This window comes from Haliotis rubra, unplaced genomic scaffold, assembly GCF_003918875.1.
Source record: "Haliotis rubra isolate DU_JTF1 unplaced genomic scaffold, ASM391887v1 Scf36, whole genome shotgun sequence".
NCBI classification, from domain to species: Eukaryota; Metazoa; Mollusca; class Gastropoda; order Lepetellida; family Haliotidae; genus Haliotis; species Haliotis rubra.
This window is the reverse complement of record NW_025767035.1, coordinates 1,373,851-1,389,135: the sequence shown is the minus strand read 5'-3', so window position 1 is coordinate 1,389,135 and position 15,285 is coordinate 1,373,851.

The following is a 15,285-nucleotide window of genomic DNA, read 5'->3' as shown; positions in this document are numbered from 1 at the left end:
ATCTTGGAATGATTGATGTCTATAAGTTCTTATTTGTGAGTTATGACTTGAACATACGTAATTCAATGTGAATTAATCGATTAATGAAGGGTCCAGCTCCAATTTCTTTAAATATATCGTTTTGAAAGATTGCAATAGTTCGTGCTCCTCGTGACTTAGTCGCTTACTTTTATGTGCATCCGACTCATCATAGTACATTTTGCTTCTAGGTAATTCGGAACATTCATAACATTCTATTTATAATTATTATAGATTTTATAATGCTTACACAATATCTTATGCAAGCTAACGGAATTAGCACTAATCATCTAATAAAATGGTCAATATAGATTAGAATTATGTGAGTTTGTTTCTAGATTGGTATGAGCATATAAAAGTTTGTTTCTAGATTGGTATGAGGATATAAAAAATCAATTTGATTGATAAGTTTACATGCATTCAATTTCTGTTAGAAAGTATTTTGACGAAATTCCTTTGAATGAGAATCGAAAGACAAACCCGAAGCAGCTTCCCAAAGTCTTCATCGTGTATTCAATATAACTATTATCGTTGCAATTGCCATCTTCCTATTGATGTATTAAATATGCAATGAGCAGTTTTCACGTTTCCTGTCAGTTCTCATGATTCCATGTCACCGGCGTTTTGTGCAAATCCGACAATAGGTGATAACGTATTTCATCTTATTCTTGTATTCTCAGCCATATGCTTGCACCACTCCCGGCACAGACAATTATAAATCATTTTGAACAGTATAATAGATACATTACGATTTTTGGGCTAATCATGGGTGGAAAACCCAATAGGCACTTTTATAGTTCAAATCTAAGATTCGAACAAACTGTGGGAGGATCCTGGTGCATTCAAGGAACGTAACTCTCACACAGATACTGCGCCTTTAACGATGCTCTCTCGTCTACCTTTGCCATTATGTCAGATCAGTAGTGAAAACAGAAAATACTAGAATTTCATTTTGGTATTGTGGGTAGGGTACATCTTCGATGTGTTCGAGATTTTTATACATATCAAATATGGTATCCATAACGTTTTGAAACATCACATAGAATAAAAGTTTCAGACCTGCGCATGATGTAAATATCCTACAGATCACAGAAGTCGATACTTGTAATATGGCAATATTAACGATACAGTCACTAAACACCAAGGATATGTTTGTTTGAAGAGCTGCAAGTCGAACAGTATCTGGATCGCAATCTGAAAGTTAGCCAGTTTGTCACAGACTTCCCAACATCAGTTTTATGTCATATCGATTCGGTGTCTCCAACTATATCCAAATCCTGTGTTAGTATTCAAGAGGGAGATTGGAGGACAACTTCACTCAAGCTCATGGATTGGGCCATGGTAAGAAGACCGAATCAAAGATTACATTTCCGGTTGAATTGACCTCCCAATCTTCACGATACCCAACTCAATCGCAATTTCATTGCATGGCGAGTTTATAACATCGGAAAACATGAGCGCACCGCCGGCTTCAGGAATAATGAATTTAGGAGTTTCGCTCGCAGAATTCTTCGTTATTATAACGAGGGGAAGTGTTTAGTAAAGCATATTGGCTTGCCACTTAGAGAGCAGTCCAGCCTAAATGTGGTAATCTCAATTTCTGTATCAAATCCCAGCCATCGTCTATGATGCAAGTTGTTTGAAATATTTGATTTAGTTTGCGAAGTTGAGTAATTTTTACAATTTGATTTCGTTGACACATACAAGCAAGAAGTGTCACTGTTGAACGGAAATCCAAGTGGGCGCTTAAATCAAAATCCCTGAAGAAATATATTTTATGCCCTCTGGTTTATAAGTTTTATTCATCATTTCGCTGTCTGTCCCAATACACGTACCAGTCTTCATTCCCACCAGTGGCCGCAATCACCAGAATCTGTGTTTTAATTCACGGAGTCAACTTAACGTAACACTTGATAGGCGGGAGGTACAACAATACATTGTACAAGGTGATAAGGTAGGGGTCAATACATTTCATTATGCTCTGGACTGTGTGGTAAAAGTCTTTGTAACCGAGGGCTCAAAGTTGGTATTGAATACTATATTAGCCATAGGTTTTCAAAAAAAGGTCAATCTTCAGCAACGTAAACTGAAAATATAATATATTGACTAGATTAGTCTGCGTTTGACTTCATGTAACCCCACTGATGTATAAGTCGCCATGTTGAACAATATATATTGCTTTTGAATTGCAGGAACGGCATTTTTATAATAAACTAATTTTAGAATCTCATTTAGACGGCGTTTGTTGACCAGAAGAACTATTTATTCTAGATGTGGAGGCAGGAATAGATGTAAGTAATCATAAAGCATTCTGAGGGATCGGATGCATGTACAAATACGAATGTCAACCGAGAAAAATGTAAGAATATGATTTAATGCAACACAAATGTAAACCAAAAACTGTTAGGGAGGCAATTTCATGATATTATGTTTCTGAACACATAACGTATTGATCACACTCACACACGCACGCACGCACGCACACACCCACCCACCCAGACACACGCCCCCACATCCACCCACATCCACCCCCACCCCACCCCACCCACCCCACACACACACGAACACACACACACACGAACACCATAGCACCGTTAATGGTAACTAACAAAACAAAGCACTATGTTCTAGCATTAAAAATTGAAATAAATACCGCGAAGTGGAAAGATGATTAACGTCGAATAATCCGTATTATGATTATTGCGATTGCACGTGTCTTTAAGTGGTGTGTGTGTGTGTGTGTGTTTTGTTGGGGTTTTTTCTTGTACGAATGCCTTACTAATATCAGTTTATAGTGCTAACCCTCCGAGATACCATGCCACAGTTTAACATTGACTCCCGACTCAGATAAGTCCTCGTAACCCCATAATTCCAAACTCCAGGTAGGGTACATCAAGTGCCAGCTTGTAACGGCATTCAGTATAGGACCATCGACGCTTCATTCTCCGTGAGCAGACGCTCCATCCGATAGATCAAGTTCTAAGAACTACGAAAACCAAAACAGAGAATGCCCCTTATCCTCATTAGACTTTGGGTTAAATGTAAGGTTAGTGTTAATGTAAGGGTTATGTTAATGGGGCTTCTCCCGATCACATTCATGTTTAACATGATATCAAGAAGTATAGAGACTCTTTTGGGTCTCTTGTAGAAGCAAAGGAGGAACCAGTCCACTAATAGCATCCACCAGGGATTCTAGGTTAATGATTTATCCCATGAGAAGTTGAGTCACTGATACAGAGCCTTTGCTCCAACACAAGTAGTCGTTCAAATTAACTGGGCAGAATGATCAGCTTCACATATTTAAGAGTGTAACTTTTGGGACGTGCAACATGTGCATATCAGCGACTGAAATTCAAACGATCTTTGGAAAGATCACTGGGAGCATAAAAACTTCATAACTCTTTATTTCATTATTACATTTTGATGACCTTCTCAAAGTTGTCACAGCTAATAGCATTTCAGTTAACTCAAATCTAAACACAATACCTGACACAAACTTGCCAACGAAAGCATTGGATGAAGGTTAGGTAATTAGCCACACACGAGAATAGTTAAATGACCAACTCATGCTTTGCTAAACCTGACTCCGCGTTACAGTCTTTTGGGAATAGCTTTCAAGGTCTTATTGGAAACAGTGGGATCTACTGACGTACATTAAATAGATTTTCTTGACCGTTGTAGAGCTCCATCAATAGTCAATAATACGTATTTGGCAGACAGGAATGTCCATTAGCACACCGTGGCTCAACGACGGCACACCTACACTTTGAAATACAATTCTGGCATGGGTGTTGTTTAAGTGGACTCTGACATTTCGTTCTGTCCAATGCCTTGGATTGTTATGAGCAAATATGAAGTAACGTTTACGTAAAGTGACTAACAGTTTCTCTCTATCTAACACGTGTAGATCGATCTTGTCCCGACACCTTATGATTCATATGATTAAAATGCCAACTATATGCGCATATCCAATTTACAATTCTGATTATATCATAAGTATGCGTTCATGTATCATTGCTGATGCAGGTGTTGCGAAGAGGTCAGCGTATCCTAGCCAATACAAAGGATGGTACCCGTCATGAGAGTGTATAGCATTAGAGATTATTGTTACATTTGATTCAGTTGTACTGTTTGCAGTTTTCGTGATTCACATGATAAAAACAATCTTCAGAAACAAAAGTAATAGCAGCAGCATCTCTTCTGATTATGCTTTAAAGAAAAGTAAAATTGCTTTGCTAAAATCTTTTCTTAGCAAAAAAGGTTACAGGTGAATATTGCAGTATTTACTGACCCAATCACACTAGCACTTGGATAAAGAATGGCTGACTACCCTATTGTACCTGTTCATTTTTTAGTAATCTTGCTGAGTAATATTTTATACTCTGAAGAACATGATATGTTTTGCTGAACCCGCTCATAGATAGTCTGGCTGCAGACGTAAATACAGCCGGTCAACCTTTAAAGTGCATATAATACAATCTGGCTGACATCTATCGTAATCCTGAAATGGAGAAAGCCACCACTGATATATTAGTACTGGTAGACAATATGTAGGCGATGTCGTCAAGCTCGTGGCGACGTACTATATTGGTAATTTTGGAATCTTGTTGCAAATTTGTATATACCGACCACAAAGTTCTAAAAGACCAGACTCTCTATAGAGGGAAAACACACGTGAAGTTCAAGGGATGTTCACACATGTGTGGATAATGTTAAACGTTAGTATTAAGTGTCAGATCCCTGAATTCAAGAATCTGACTTTTTATAGTTTAGGCAAAGGAAAATAATAAAAAAATCACTTCAAACTCGAAAACCTTTTCGAAAACCATACGAAAATATCGGATTCTTATTTGGACAAACACTGAAACATTATTGGTCACACTAATAATAATCATAACATATATTAAATGATAAGTGATGGGAATATTCTTTTAGTTTTCATAGCTTATCGGTAAAGCATGTTTCATGACATTAACAACAGCGTATTTTGTGTAGAAGATCTGTTAAGAGAATCTTCAATAACCGTTTGTTATGTAGTTCCTATGACATCCATCAGATACATATTTTATACAGACAAAAACCTTTTAACGAATTTGCTGCCATACATATGTCATTCAAACATGCATTTAATTCTATTGTTTTTACGTATAATTAAGCATCTCATAATAAATATAATTTCTATAAAAAGGAAAAACAAATAGGTCTTAAAACAGATATGATATGTCAAAATAGAACAACGCTTTGGAACATCGGCTTGCGTTTTTTCAACAACTCATCTATACAAAGTGATGGCATGTCAAGCATGATTTTCCCCCAATAAGTCTGTCCTATTTCACATATGCAGACAGCGCAGCTAGACTTGCACTGTAATACAATATTATTGAGGGGAATTACTTTCAAAGTCTCCTTCTGTAGCGTGGCAATCTGTCACAGTAATCGTTAATGTCACTTACATGTAACGTTCCTATCTCTCCGAGTATTTAAACACCAGCAAAGTCGATATTGATCATAGGGTGTTTTAAACGGAATGTGATATGAAATGTAACTTTTTGCATTAAATGACACACAAAGAATTTCCGGTGATCATGATCAGAGAAAGCACAATTTGTTTCTTTCAAATTCTACTTAGATGTGCTATGATCATACTTGCTTGCTATTACTTGTATCTAATCAAATATCTTTGACACTGACATTGGTGATATCGGTAGACTGCTTTTGACCCTGTAGACGGATGTATGCTTAAAATAAAATAACCGTTCATTTAGGACACCCGGTGTCGGTAAAAGTTATTACAGTGATTCGTATGCGTGGATGAGTCATTATTAGTGTCTGACTGTAAAGTTGTTTGATCAGGGTTAAAACATCCAAGGCTGCTGTAAAGCTTCACAAGTTTTATCGTAGACACGTGAAAGACATTTCCAAATTTGTCGCCTCAGTGACCACAGTTATTCCATATTTTGATTCCATATGGTCCCGTATTTCTTCAGGTGAACAGTTGACTTGAATTTGGACGTGTCTGTGACGGGTACCGTCGGTAGGGCAGGATACGGTCACCTCTTCCACAACACCGTGTTTCATCACAGTTGGAGTCAGATTCGTAATGGACTCTGCTTTATGTAGAGATATCTGATGAATGTGAAAAGCGTCTTGTCACTTTTGGTTCAGTTAACTCTTTTCACAGAAGACCGTGAAGATCCGAGTTAGAATTGGTCTTCAGCAACCCATACTTGTCGTATGAGGCGACGAACGGGATCGGGTTGTCAGGCTCGCTGACCTGGTTGACACATTATGTGCAGACCTCCGTCATATAGCTGCAGTATTGCTGAGACCGTTAAACAACAAACAAACAATAACCAGTCTTTTGACAGAAGCCAGCAGATACATCTTTTATGGCTTACAATTTTAGACCATATCAAATTGTATACCGTCACAAGATACTTACTGATTTGCTGGGGATCAGATGTACAATTAATTGCTGTTTTGTAAAACGATAGGTATCCGTTAGAATAATCGATGGTTATAACAAACAAAAGGAACTAAAAGTTCGTTATACATCTCGACTAAAACATAAAGCAATTGACCACGGCAGAAAACGTGGTTTATATTCGTCACTTCTTTATAAGCGCGTTCGCACTCACGACAGCACTCACGACAGCACTCACGCATATGCTCTCAGTCAAGTCTTCCGATCACCATATTTCGAAAACCCCTCCTTGAAGTAATTCCATGTTCTGCAAAAAGTGTTTTTTCGCTACTAAAAGACAGTGTTACTTGATTAAATTATTAATAGTTATTACTGATATATTTGGTAAAACGAAGAGTAGACGACTCTTTCGGAGTATGTTTACAACCACTATATATATCACAAAACAAACCACATTTAAAAAAACATATGAATTGAAATGCTATCTTCATATGTATTTAATTAGTTTATGTTTCGGCATGCATTCAGTTTCATGTTTACAATGGAAATCTTAACAGCAGGTTACATTTTACTAGGTTTCTATAGAAATGTTGACAACTTGTCAACTTGTGTCGAAGTGTGTACCTTGTCAGGTATATTCCGATGAACACATATTTCTTCCTGAGTCGAAGTACATGTATGTACACTTGTACAAACTGTCAACTTGTGTCGAAGTATGTACCTTGTCAGGTATACATGTATCTCGATGTACACATATTCCTTCATCTGTCCAAGTACATGTATGTACACTTGTACAAACTGTCAATTTGTGTCGAAGTATGTACCTTGTCAGGTATACATGTATCTCGATGTACACATATTCCTTCATCTGTCCAAGTACATGTATGTACACTTGTACAAACTGTCAACTTGTGTCGAAGTATGTACCTTGTAAGGTATACATGTATCTCGATCTACACATATTCCTTCATCTGTCGAAGTACATGTATGTACACTTGTACAAACTGTCAACTTGTGTCAAAGCATGTACCTTGTCAGGTATACATGTATCTCGATGTACACATATTCCTTCATCTGTCCAAGTACATGTATGTACACTTGTACAAACTGTCAACTTGTGTCGAAGCATGTACCTTGTCAGGTATACATGTATCTCGATCTACACATATTCCTTCATCTGTCCAAGTACATGTATGTACACTTGTACAAACTGTCAACTTGTGTCGAAGTATGTACCTTGTCAGGTATACATGTAACCCGATGTACACATATTCCTTCATCTGTCCAAGTACATGTATGTACACTTGTACAAACTGTCAACTTGTGTCGAAGTATGTACCTTGTAAGGTATACATGTATCTCGATGTACACATATTCCTTCATCTGTCCAAGTACATGTATGTACACTTGTACAAACTGTCAACTTGTGTCGAAGTATGCACCTTGTCAGGTATACATGTATCTCGATGTACACATAGTCCTTCATCTGTCCAAGTACATGTATGTACACTTGTACAAACTGTCAACTTGTGTCGAAGTATGTACCTTGTAAGGTATACATGTATCTTGATGTACACATATTCCTTCATCTGTCCAAGAACATGTATGTACACTTGTACAAACTGTCAACTTGTGTCGAAGTATGTACCTTGTCAGGTATACATGTATCTCGATGTACACATATTCCTTCATCTGTCCAAGTACATGTATGTACACTTGTACAAACTGACAACTTGTGTCGAAGTATGTACCTTATTATTTATACCCCGCTGTACACATACGTCTCACTGTGTCGAAGTACACTTGTACAAACTGAAAACATGTGTCGAGGTAGGTTCCTCTTCAGGTGTACCATTGTGTACAAAGACCTGTCGATGTAAGTACCCTTGTAGACGTATAACCACGTAAAGAAATATAACCCTGTGCCCATTTGCTTTCTATGACATCAAGAATTTTTTATCACAAAAAGGTTTATTAACCTATTACGAACTGGACACCATTTATATTCAACCAAACATGAAATCTTATTCCATTGAAATGTCACTGATATTCAGTTAAAAATATGCTCGCAAGAAAAACAATGTCTGCCATTACATATTCAAGAGTTGCAATGTCTTTGTCATCAGTAGACGACAATCACCCAAGAAAATGGAATTGGAAAGTGTATGGTATGAGTCCGACTGTCACTATCAAATGGGGATAAGGACAGATGTCTGCGCGAAGGTTAGCGTATCCTGCTCCACCGATGGCGGCGGTCTGTACATAATCGAGTCTGGACCAGACAATCCAGTGATCAACAGCATGAGTATCGATCTGCGCAATTGGGACACGGTGACATGTGTCCACAAAGAAAGGGAACCTCACCACCCGATCCCGTTAGTCGCCTCTTACGGCAAGCACGGGTTACTGAAGATCAATTCTAATCCGGATCATCATTGGTGTTTAAATGTGTAAGTGTAAAGATACGATTTGTATTTAGACTTTCGTTTTCTACGTGCACAAGATCGAAATTAATAATGTGACGCCATGATTTTAACAGTATAGCAGCATCCCGTCTTCTTGCTTCAGATGGAGAGTGATATTGTGTGAATTGGGCAACGAAATTTGTGCATAAAAATGTTAAACTTTACTCTTGCTAAGCATGCGATCTCAGGCGCTTAAAGATTCAGTTTAATATCACACATTGTCGGGATATAGGAATAGTTTGAAAAAAAGCAAAATGTTGGAGATGGAAGATCTATAAATACCTTTCTCTAAACAGATCCAAGGAACGGTAAATTCTGAACCGCCACAACGACGACTCAACCATTTTACACAAGTATGCATTTAGATGTATCCGGATCATGCCTGCTCTGTTTAGCGATGTAGGTTTATGTCCAGCGCGTTTGTTACTTAGTGCAACTATTATTGATAATGTCATAATATGTCCTCATAAGAATAATATTAATATGCATGTGAGTTAAAATGCAATCTCTACCCAATCCACGGGTAACGTGTAATGTATGATCTGATGACTTTTACTCATTCAATAAGCGACGTGGTTATGGAGTCGACTCGGCACGTTGAAAACCACGGTTGTATTCCTGGCCACATCTGTACAACATGTGAAGCTAATACTTCGTGCTCCGCAGTTTTTGCTCTGCTGAAATAGTGATTAAACGGCTAAACTGCTCAAACATACTAATTTCCATCACCATGTCCGCATCAACGCCATGGTGAGTATTGCTTTACGCCTTCATTTAGCAATATTCAAGAAATATCTTTGTTCCGATGAAGGAAAGCTTAAACCACTGGGATACCCTCATGGCTTGTTGCCGTTGATTTGTAATGTTTTATCACGGCATCAAAGTCCTATTTACTGAATAATATCGATGAGCATATTTCAACATCTCATCCACTGGCAATACGGGCTCACAACACTTGCGTTCCAACGCGTGCTAGAAATCTTTGATCGTGGATTTGCCATTCAAGCTTGTTATATTTCTTTAAGTCGAAATGTCTAAGATATTCATTGTTTAAGGGCTTCCGCCCACCCACCCAGCCACTCACTCACTGCTGAAGTACCACCGCTGTTAACTGTACGGCCAATTGAAAGCTCTTGGAGCGTTCATTAGTATTAATTCAAAGTAGCAAAACAAATTTTCATTACTTAATGTCTGAATGTCCTTCCAACGTAGCAACATGAGAGTGACCATTGACGGCGAAATTGATTACATTAATTCATTTGATATTTCAGTACTGAAGAACGATCGAAAATACGTAAGAGATTCAGTGTGGTGAATATTAGTTATCCACGCCTATTTGACATAGATTCCTGTGAACGTTGCCATATGAGTCACTTTTACATAGATAGGGAGAGTATGACGGGTTACCGATTCATGTGGATTAATTACGTAACAGGGAGTGCCGAGTTGGAATTATCTGTGCAAGTGAATATATAATCCATAATCTAGATTAATGTATAATATATGGATAACAAACTCATATTTCGGGATAAAATGCCGAAATATATTTGATGACCCTTCCTGATGTCATCGTGTTTAATGATGACGTAATGTTCAGTTCCTATAGTCATGGGTTGTCCAATATGTGACGTCACGATCTTAACAATATAGCAGCATTCTTGCTTCAGATGGCGAGTGATATTGTGTGAATTGGGCAACGAAATGTGTGCATAAAAATGTACACTAACTTCTTTGCATTTGGATAGTGAGCACAGTTAGCATGTGTAATAAATATTTCAGAAATACCTGTCTTAGAAAAAGTGAAATAGTCATAATACAAACCAACGGACATGATCGAGGAACGTAAAGCTGGTCTCTCAGCACATGTGTTCAACAGCGGCAAATTGCGTCAACACTTGCAGACAGCTAATATTTTAACATCGGAATTTCCAATTGTTTTAACTAAATTACACCTGTCACTGTTGGCTATAGTTAAGCAGCTAGTCGTCCAAAAGTTTGACTCCCGTGGTCTTGAGGGAATGGCTGCATGTAATGAGTTGAAATTAACTATGAAGCTCTTTGTGGCTTGCTTTTAGCATGAGCTGATTATGTATGAATTACTTGGCCGGGTTTCATGACATACGTTAACCAAGCATAAATTCTGGGCGAAGACGTGCTGAGATGATTACTTGAAACCAGAACTTAAAAAAAATATACATGTAAGGAAAGTAATAGAATTATATGTTCTTTAAATAGTAGAAGCTGATTTCGCCGAAACAGTATGTTGTAAAATATTTTATGTTTACAGTGTTACCCTTTTATTCAATTCTTTATCGTTCTTCCAAAATCTGGATTAACAAAGACTCCGCTTAAGGAAAAATCAAAAGCATTAGGATATATTTTAAATAAAGGCCTAAACCAGTTAGGTCACCCTTCGATACTTTCATATATGTAGGAATCAACTGTCTTTCGGAGATATGTACATGTGACATTAACCTAATTTTTAAAAATGTTTAGATACTACCGATACAACTTGTACAATTAGTACAAAATACACTGGAACAGTTGCATAATATGTTGATTATAATTTTGTAAACTACAACATATGTGTTGTATCGTTTCAGTTTAAAGGAATTCTCTTTTGGAAAACGACTTTGGGATATTTTTATTATTATTTTTTATATATTTTTATTTTGTATACAATCACTTTCCCAAACATATTCGGACAGATGGTGTGGATTAAGAAAGCTTTACTGTACAAATGCTACTTTTTCAATTACATACAGTGACTTTCCCCCAAAATATTCCGATAGATGGAGTAGATTAAATAGATTCTACTGTACAATTTTATACAATACCTTTACAAAAAATATTCCAGATGGTGTGGATTAAGGAGGTTTTACTGAACGTATGATACCTTTTCAATTGTATACAATGACTTTCCAAAAATATATCCTATAGATGGTTTGGGTTAAGGAGGCTTTACTGTACATGCACATGGTTTATACAGACTTTTATATGTTAATCTCTAAGGTTGTATGTGTCTCGAACAAATAGACGTTAGAAGAGTTTTAAATGACCTTGTTTGTACAGAACTGAAGAGTCTACACGGCCAGCACAAATACACTCGGCATCAGCGGAACGGTTAAACAGAGGTGCTGGTATTTCCTTAAAGCTGTATTTCCAAGGTACCCCGGTGTGAGTTAGTTAGTGATGTAAATGAGGAACCAGAATCAACAGGGCGGATGGGAGTCTGAGGGATATTGATCAATGCTGATGAGGCCGACTGCAACCCAGCTGCTACAGGAGAGAAATAGAGCTGAAGTATTGTATTGTCCAACTAAATACTGTATTCGTTACATGAAATGTTTTATAAGTTAATTAAGGCAACAAAAGCTTGGGTTTACTCATAACCATAACAAATCTCTACTAGAAGCAGAGTCAATTGTATTATATCAGAAGCATGTGTTTATATATCACTATCAAATAGTGATGATACCAGGTGTTCTCGAAAAGACAAACGTATCCTGTCCACCGTAGCACCCTTCACATACACACGTAAAGGCAAGTAAATACGTTATCCACATATCTGAGGTGATAACTATCAATTGCATTTAAGAAATACAGTTCGCTCTACCACCATGTATAGTGTAATAAAGCACTAACCCTAACCCTAACCCTAACCCTAACCCTAATCCTAATCCTAACCCTAACGCAAGCGTCCGAGTGCTTTAACGTTATAATAGTTCAGGGCGAAAGTGTGCTTTATTACACTATACATGGTGGTAGAGCAAACTGTATTTCTTTCTAAGAAACCAAATTTAATACTTTCTAAGGATAATCACGATTAATCTAAGGCAGAAAACAAACGACGGTGTCGGTGACCTAAATTAAGAATCCTCGCACAGGGCTAACTGGCGCGCTGTTCTATTGATGTGTCTGCCCCCCTACGTTAAGACGAACGGTACCAGAAAAAAACAAATGATAACAATTTGATGACGGTTTACGTTCGGATTAAATATCTTCTCTAAATTATCTTAATTACATCATTCTGTGATTAACGTAAACCACATGGGGCAATATGAACGTCGCACTTCCACTTCCAGCGTAAGTTTAGACCAGATGAAGGTGAGTAGTCAAGCGACATTCCACGATTGCATTGTGGGAATGTAAACATTGCGAACGTTACCGTGTCGCTGAAAACTTGTGAGTCGAATTGAGACATTTTAACCGTCGTAAAACATAAACGTAAATGTTTCCACCAGTGATGTTAGCTGCGTGAAGCAACTGTAAACCAAGAAACAGATTGCAACGGAGTAGTTTACTGTAGGAGGCCGTACGAGGCGATGACAACTGACATGCATCGTGACGTCGCTTACATTGTGACCTAATGAAAAATGGTTCGATTACGAGGGGGCAGACTAGAATGGCGCAGTGACGCCAAGACATTGTGACGTAATGCAAAAGGTGCACATTATCGTCTGATAAAGTACTGCCTTTGATCTTTCACCGAAGCTTCTTAGAAATGCAGTTATCACTATACACCTGATGACCATTGTTTCAGGAGTTCTCTGTTACGTTGGACACTTCTTGGTGCCGTAGATGACGTAGTACACTGAAACAAACGTGTGATTATACTATTTCAGGTTTGATCACGACGATGATATTTTTAACTGACTATGAAAAGCTTAAAAGAATCTAGATAGAGTAGATTGTGTGGTTGAATATATAAGTTTACCTTGAAACTTAGTCATTTCCTCCAGAAACTTCGTAATTCGCATCTTGCATATGGCCAGCGATTGGTATTCTCAGTATGCAATGTCGGAAAATATAATCGAAATGCAGTATTCACAGTCTGGTAGTTAACACGATCAAAATGCAGTGTTCAACAGTTGAAATAACATCGACCTCTTAACGAAAGCATTCTCAGTGGGTTATAATTTTACTTTCTAGCCTGCCAAACAACGGGAAAGTGAACAAACATGCAGTGATATGTCATGTTCTGATGAAACACTACCAACCACACTTAAAATGGCGAGCAAACATGACAAAAGGCGTACCTATACATGTCTCAAGACATGACGTGAGATAAAGATAGAGGTGTGAGACGCTAAATCATATGTGTGTCAACAAGTCTGACACCCTCTTATTCGTCTTTTTGGATAACTATTACATCGCTACGGTCACACGTGAAAGGTTAACTTCTTCCAGGTTAACACTCGATTAGCACGACCTTTGAAGGTTCGGGTTAGAATTGATCTTCAGCAACCCATGCTTGTCGTAAGAGGCGACTAACGGGATCGGGTGGTCAGGCTCGCTGGCTTGGTTGACACATGTCATCGGTTCCCAATTGCGCAGATCGATGCTCATGCTGTTGATCACTGGAGTGCCTGGTCCAGACTCGATTATTTACAGACCGCCGCCATATAGCTGGAATATTGCTGAGTGTGGCGTAAAACTAAACTCACTCAGTCACTCAGGCACTCAGTCACTCAGTCAGTCACTCACTCACTCACTCACTCACTCACTCACTCACTCACTCACTCACTCACTCACTCGATTAGCACAGATTACCATTGTGTGGATTCCCATTAAGACTTGTTTCTGAAAACGTTACATGAGCTGGTATGAATTCTAGGTTTCTTCCATACTAACGATTATGTGTTCATGCCCTTGATATACATCCAACTCATTATCAACGCAGCATACAAACAGGTAACCCCCGCTACTCCATGTATTGTTGTACCTGTTTGAAGTTCTGTGCACGACCATGGCTTACATCTAACTCATCTATCGTGAGTATGTCATACTGTATCATGTTGCGTACAGATTGACTTCATCAGAATGTCTAGGAGAGATGTTTTGGTACTCATAATAGATCAGATACACGCACAGTCACATAGACAGACACAGACACACATACATACATACATACATACAGAGGCACAGACACACACACATACAGAGACACATACATACATAGGCACAGACACATACATACATACATAAATAAATACATACATACATACATACATACATACATACATACATACATACATACATACATACATAGACAAAGACACACATGCACAGAGAGACACAGACACACACATAGGCACATACATACACAGGCACAGACAAACACACATACATACACACACATACATACATACATACATACATAGACAAAGACACACATGCACAAAGGGACACAGACACACACAGAGACACATACGTACAGGGACACAGACACACAAATTTGACACAGACATACATACAGACACAGACATACATACAGACACAGACATACATACAGACACAGACATACCTTCAGAGACACATACATAAAGAGACAAAGACATAGACATTCACGGACAGTGTGTGCGTGTGTGTATATGT